At 39.1% G+C, this 7,343-nt stretch overlaps 2 long non-coding RNA genes across 2 annotated transcripts; one reads left to right on the forward strand and one right to left on the reverse strand.

The window, feature by feature from the left end:
* The first annotated feature begins 538 nt into the window (after positions 1-538).
* LOC120568212 lies at positions 539-2,880 on the forward strand. Its single transcript, XR_005640683.1, has 3 exons — positions 539-650; positions 877-1,077; positions 2,056-2,880. It is a non-coding gene; the product is annotated as an uncharacterized LOC120568212 (long non-coding RNA).
* A 2,957-nt stretch (positions 2,881-5,837) lies between these two features.
* Positions 5,838-6,948, reverse strand: LOC120568215. The gene is made up of 2 exons (XR_005640685.1): positions 6,753-6,948; positions 5,838-6,119 (listed from the first exon to the last, which is right to left on the reverse strand). It is a non-coding gene; the product is annotated as an uncharacterized LOC120568215 (long non-coding RNA).
* Between the last annotated feature and the right edge of the window lie 395 nt (positions 6,949-7,343).

The following is a 7,343-nucleotide window of genomic DNA, read 5'->3' on the forward strand; positions in this document are numbered from 1 at the left end:
GTTAGTTGGTCCCTCTTCAGTCATAAAGGAGTAGAGGCGTTTTGACATGCTCTAGTGTGGTTTTTGTGTTAACAATATGTATATTACCATCAAAGTGTTTGTTCATACAGACGCAAAGTTAAGAAGTGTTCTAAATAATATGTAGCCCTGGATAAATTTAATTTAGATATTTATTGAAATTATTTTAATTCAATCCAAATATATAAATATGGTGAAGAAAATATAAGTTAATGCCATATGTTAAAATGGTTAACATTAATAAAACGTTTAAAAGGTAGGAGTTACATTTACAGTTTTTAAAAGATCAAAGTTTTAAGCTCATGGAGTTGACTGTAGTTTGAGTGAAGTGTACATGATTCAGCACGTGTAAGGGTAATCTGCCACACATTTTAACTTGATAGCAGCCTAATATGTCAATCATCGTCTTTCTGTACTTTTGTTGGAAGGTCATGACCTATCAGCCAATGTAATTACAATCCCAGGTAGAGGGGCGGGGCTTAGCTGTAACCTGCAGAGATCCAGTCAGAGAGACAGAGACGTTAAGTGAACGGACTTTGTGAGGTTTAGTAGGTTGTAGAAGGACATTGTTATCCATTACTGAGGCTGACAACCAGTTATGCTGTGTTTTGGCATATTGAAATCGACAAGAGGTAAATATACATGTGCATGTGTGTGATTATATATGCTGTAATTAAGTGTTGTAGTATCTATTGTGTCACTAACTGTGAATAGCAGTTAGCGATAGCACAATTTCCATTAGCATTGTTTTCGTAGCATACTGTTAGCTTTGCATGTGAAATAATTGAGACAAGCTACCGATAATTCGCCGTGAAATAGTGCACGGACCTGCTTTCTCAGTTAATTTATTTGATTCAGGAGACGGACATTTGTGACTGTAAAAGAGAGAGGATCGGGGAAGCTCCTCTGGACCACACAGAGAGCGATCTTCCATCCTGCTGGTGTGATGTAGACTGTCGCTGCTGTTTTCTGTTCTGCTGATCTTCCTGCTGTGGTTTACCCGGTGCTCTGCCTGCTGCCATCGCCAAGTTCGCCTTTATATCCCCTTGACTGGGATTCGTGAGTACTGAGTATATTGCACGTGGATTTTATTTTATTGGTTGTGTAAACAAGTGAAACGGCCGTCACATTTTTAGGCCTCCTCTCCCAAGCTTCGATTCAGGCCTGCAACAGGGTTTTTTTTGTTTTGTATTGTGATTGCTGAGTATGAATGTGTGAGTGTGGGCCCACAGATAACTATTCAGGTTTACATGTCAAAAGGATTTATGCATTTATTTTTTTGAAACCTAAGCAGAGGTAACAATTTATAGTATACTCTGAAAGCTATATTGAGGCAACATTATTTTGGGTGTCATAAAAAATAGGGAGTTATTTATACTGGCCTCACTTGTTTATGTTTCTAATACACCATACATGTGTTTATTATTTTTGTACTTTAACTAAATAAATTCCCATATCTGGGTTTATAGTATTTAAAGTATCATTTTTGGGTCTTAGATTTTGTACATGAGGTTTCATTCTGAGTTACAATATAAAAGAGTAATCAAGGTTAACACAAAACTTACCTAATTCATATTGGAGGCACCGCCAGTTATTTTAATAATATTGAGAAACATAGATTGCTAACAGAAAATCAAAGAATGAAAACTTCCAGCCGAGGATTGTTTGAATTGTGAAAGATATAATGGAAAGTTTCCCACACAGCGCCAAATGTTAGACAGTGTATCAACTGCACGGCAGTGACAGGATCAATGAAAACAAACGCACAGATAATTTTTCTTCTTCATGTATGCCCATTTATCTTTGTTTCAAAATCAGCCAGTCACAGGTACTCTGGGGCACAGGCATCTGTCTTACACTATATGTCCTACACTATATACTCCATACAGACAGAAACAGAAACTTACAAAAGAACAGGGATTTCTCTATTTTCTAAGTTTGAGTGGATGGAATGACCGATATCTTGTGTTGCTTGTACGGAAGTGAACTTTGAATGTCTGTCACTTCCACTAATGTCATCTTCTCTCTGTACCCTAGTGACTCCCCTCATCCGCTCCATCTACAACTTCCTGTAAGGGAGATCACATTCTCCGAAACAGTGCTGATCCAGTTCAACTTTTCCCGGGGAGGCTGCGGGGTCATCCATTGTTTTGAAAGGTGTCACTTGACTGTCAGCTCTCCATCGCAGCCCTGCATGGCAGTCAAGAAAAGAACCTCCTGAACCATTCCTGCTTAACTCACCTCCACTGGACCTTGCACATTTTATTCCATCTCAACATCAAACATATTGAACGATACTCTAAAATTTATATATAAATTGCCCAGCCATACGTCAGCCCAAACTTACTTTTCCTGACACATTTAACATTAACTTGTACATAATACATCCTCATACACTGGAGTATCTCATGAGTCCAGATGCCCATCAATACGCTGTTGCACGAGAGGTAAATGACACCAAGATATGGCAGTTGAAGAAAAACAAATGTAGAGTATGTGATAACAGGACATGCAAGTCATCAATAATCAACAGTGTTATTTTTGTGGTGGTTAAGTATAGATTGATCACGCAAGTCAGGTTAACTAGCAAGATATTCGTTAAGGGCTGACGGCTGGTTAACATTACGGACAAAAACTATTTGTTCCGTGTATTCTCTTGTGTGTATCACATATCCGTCTCCTCTAGCTGTTGTGGTTGATATGATGTAGGTCCCCTAGCTTTGACCAGACACAAAAATGGTGACAATGTGATGTCACGTGGTCCTTATAAATATATACCAGAAACTATGCACAAAGGACTACTTGCACCCTCGTGCTGCTGAATATTTGATGTATTTAATAAATGTCATGTTTTATATCTGTCATGCTTTTGTGTTTGTCAGTACATTTTTCAGCTTGACATTTTTAGTAATGCATGGAATAAAAATAAATGAAAATACTTATAATGATTTATCATTACAACTTAATGTCCAATTGAATCAAGATCATAAACCATAGTATTTGAATGTGTTGAGGGATCTGACACCTGCTGTTCCTGTGTCAAGGTAAGTCTCCTGAAAGGTCAAATGAAGTATGACACGTATGTTTAATTTAGTTGCTTTATATAGAGCGCTGGTGGGTGTTTTTTGCATAAAGATATGAAAGTAGAGGAAAGAATTAATATATCTAGCCATCTTCAGGTCAATTGCGCTTACTGGAATTCAAATAAATGGTGATAGTGCCCTATGCTGCCATTATAATTTTAATTTAGTTTTTATTGAGATAACTAATTCTTATTTAACTGACTGTATGCAAGACAGCTGTGACTGTCTTAAATTGTCCCAAACTAGCATTTTTTTGTAGTAATTAAATAAGATTTATAATAATATTTAGGTTTGATTGTTACATGCCCTTTACAGAAATTATTAATCCTTTTTGTCAAGATTTTCAGAGTTGTCAGATATTCTGGTAAGCTACCATTTGGTTCCTAGTAGTTGAATTAAGAGTACAGTATTTTTGAAAATCTGCTTACTCTTCATGTTAACCCCTCTCTTGGTCTTTTAGTAATAGACCGGTATTTGCAGCAATTAAATATCACCATATATCACCCTTTTAACAATAGACCCAGATAAAATGTACAACAAAAGGCAGACGTGATGCCATTAGGTTGTTAGTGTGACAGCGTTTAGTCAGTTTTTAGTGTGACAGGGCTTACTAAATTTAAGCAGGTAATAATGAAAATAGCTCCTCACTACTTTTTATTACATTTCTGGGAGGATGATTTGGATTGATTAATTAAATAAAGTATGAGCACCCAGTGCCTACTGATGTCTGGCAATACAAAAGTAACATACTACAAAGTTGTGCATTTTCTTTGGGCTACTTAAACAAGCTGCAAAGGAGATCCGTGCTTGATTAGTGTTGCCTGACCTCCTTCTTTACTGATTGGGTGATTAGAGTTCAAATCTATTGGCTGTGAAAGCCACAGGGCGGAGTTGATTATCAAAACGCCACCAGGTGTCTAATAAGCATCTGGTGGTGTTTATTAAACGCCTGGTGACGTCACACGCGTGGTGGCGTTTATTAACCGCCAGGTGGCGTTTATTAGACGTGTAGTGGCGTTTAATAAACGCCAGGTGGCGCCACAAACGCCGTTCAAAACGCCGTGCGAATTGTGACGAATTGTGACCCTTTTGGCTTTCCACCCTTTTGGCTTTCCATACACTACTCCCTCCGATCGCCGGCACTCTCTCCCTTCTCCCTCTACCACACTCCCCACACAAGTATAAACATCAGGCCACTTACATAGGCTACGGCGAGAGCTCTGCGTGGAGCCTCCGCACAACTGTAAAACGGCCTTAAGATGGGCACAATGAGGAGAGAAGCTAAAATAAGCCAGAGTCCGACCCGAGCCCGATCTGTAAAAAAAAAACGGCCCGAGCCCGGCCCGAATGGGCTTTGCCTGTCGGGCCCCGTCGGGCATTTTTAAACATTGGAAAGGAAGTCAAAGAGCGAATTGAAATAAAAGGTTATTCCACTCATAAGGTGCTTTATGTTGAAATGCATATCTTCCTTTTTCTTTATTGATTTGAGGAATAAGAAAATATATTTGGTTATTGTGTCGCAAGTTATAAGATGAGCTAAATAGGATTAGATATTGTTTTAAATAGGAAGGATAGTCTATATAAATACATTTAAAAATAAATTGTAACCAATGAAAACGCCTTCTATCTGGTAGGGTCAGCCAGGACAGTTGATGGTACATTTCACAATGGTGTGTTCTGTAGGGGCAGTGGAGAATAAATCTACACAGGCTATTGTAGGCAGTGTTAAGAGACTGAAGGCAGGAGGCTGTAGTATTTATCCTATGAACAGAAAAGCACAGATGACATTCAAAATATATCAACAATATAATGGAATATAAAGCAGTAAGGGGGCTTTCACATCAGGGACCTAAGCCTGAGTCACAAAAGTTGACCCCAAAGCAATGAGGACAAAATAAAATAGGCTACTTATATTTGTCTAAAATGAAGGGAGGATACTGGCGTTTGTGTAAGCGGAGCATTTGGGCCCAGTCGCTACGCACACACTCCACACTGCGTTCAGCGAGGAGCGGGTCGATGAAAGATGAGAAAAGTCTCTCTGCATGTTCTGCAGTGTTAGTTTAGTTAGCTGTCACATTACTCAACCCCGTATTTGTGAATACAAATATCTGAAGTGAAAGTTCTGTCATATAAATATGTTGCTGCATATCACTGCACATTTTTAAGTGGGTATGTGGAAGATTTATTGGTAGTCATACTGCGTATACGTGCATATCACGTAGACTACACCACTGCAGCAGATATAACCAAACCTTTGAGACGCAGCAACATCAGAGGCCTATTCTACGAGGCAAGCTCAACATGCCCTGGATTTATGTCCGTTACCCGGCTTCACCAAACCTAACAACCACGGCCTGGCATAAGGTGGGACCTGACGGTGGTTATCAACTAGTTCAATCAACCCAGGGTTTCCCAATACAGCGATGAGCGCGTAAAATGAAATCCATGGCCAACATAAAATGTGTTTTGCACCATATGACCAATCGCAAACATGGACAAGTCTGCCAGAGCCGCATATTTTACACAAGAAGGGCACGATAAAGATAATCCTGCAGAAATATGAAGAACACAGACAAAATACAGGCAAAAAAGCAATACAGTGGCTGCTGCTAAACCCAGGAATGAAAGCTGGCAAAAGAATTGCCAAAACTGTAAATGTGTAAGTTACAAGGATCAACAGGGTTCAAAATTAACTTTTTCGTTCACTAGCCATTTCAATCAGGATAGACATGTTGCAAATATGCAAAGGTTTATTTGTACATATGCATAATATGAAATGTACAGTCTTTGGAGATTGGACTCCATTGTTATAAAAATTATTTTTAAAGGAGTAGAGAAGCCAAGGCATATCCCCCCGATGGAGTCTAGACACTGATGGTGGTGGTGAAGGAGCCCGAAGACCGGACCAAAGGAGCCAACGGGAGCGGTCTGCTGGAGGAGGACCCAGGGTGCCGTGGGTGACGATGACTGGGGGAGGAAGGGGAGGAGGAGGGTTGCACACTTTGCCTGAAATGAAAACTGACAGCAGCAGAGAGAAGAACAGAATTAAAGCAGGGATGCTATGCTGTGATTGGCTCGTGAAATCCATGGCCAATTCTGGTTGGTTTAACTGAAAAGTGAACGCCTTGAAACAGCTGATCAGTTTTAGGAAGAGAGAGAGGTGGATGAAGTTCAGAAGTGTTCTTGAAAGAATTTACACTGAGCTTCATTTGGCTGGTGAATGTACAAACTTCACCAGCCACCACTGGATTTTTTGGCTGGTGGGTGAGGCAAATCTACCAGCTGCTTGCATATTTTACCAGCATTTGGCTGGTAGATGGTGCCAATTTTGAACCCATCCTTCAGTCAGGTACAACAACATCTAACCTCATTACACTTGTGCATTCCTTAACAATTTGTTGCTGTATTCTTTCAGTTGTAACCCTAGCAGTGGTAAGCAATCATGGGATCAAATAAAAAATTATTAAAACATAATTCAAACCGATAAGCAGCCTTACTTGCACATATCATATTTAAAGGCCAACAAGTAAAAGGCTAAGAGAAAGAGACCTAATTCCTTTCGCTGAAAACCTACATCTCTCATAATGATACCCATCAGGGAAAGTCAATGGGGTTGTCGGTTTTTAAATGGTTTAACTTTTTTGAGCGCACCTCTCACTATCCGCGCACCGAGCTCCACCAGATCTCAAGAATGGTGACGTCATTATCAATCGAGTATTGATTGGTTAGTAGGTTGTAACTTATCTTCCCTTAAAAAAACAAAAAAAAAACACAACATTTAATGTCACTGCCTTTTTTCCAATGAAGAAACTTCTGCAAATAAAATACAAAATGTTACAAAAACAGATGGTGTTTAACCCAACTTGTTGAACCAATTACCCTTTGCTTTTTTCCCTTTTTTAATGTATATATTTTTTCATTTTCCATTTCTCCTTGTCACTGTACCTCTGTTTAGTTCCAGTGTTCCAGTGGTGAGACGGCAGGAGGAGTGCTTAGGGACCATCTACAAACTACAACACCGAAAAGTGATACAAAAATATTTTCAAAAATAGGCAAATATGCTTATTTTTTTTTATTTTTTTTAAAGTGCTGTAGTACAACTAGCAGGAGACAAGTTATAATTGAGGTACGTTTGGAGACACTACCTTATTTAATCATTAAAATTAATAAATATTTTTGTTGTAGGTGTGGCGGGGAGTGGGATATTTCAACATAAATTATACATATATACTGGGAGGGAAA

Source organism: Perca fluviatilis, chromosome 11, assembly GCF_010015445.1.
Source record: "Perca fluviatilis chromosome 11, GENO_Pfluv_1.0, whole genome shotgun sequence".
Classification (NCBI taxonomy): domain Eukaryota; kingdom Metazoa; phylum Chordata; class Actinopteri; order Perciformes; family Percidae; genus Perca; species Perca fluviatilis.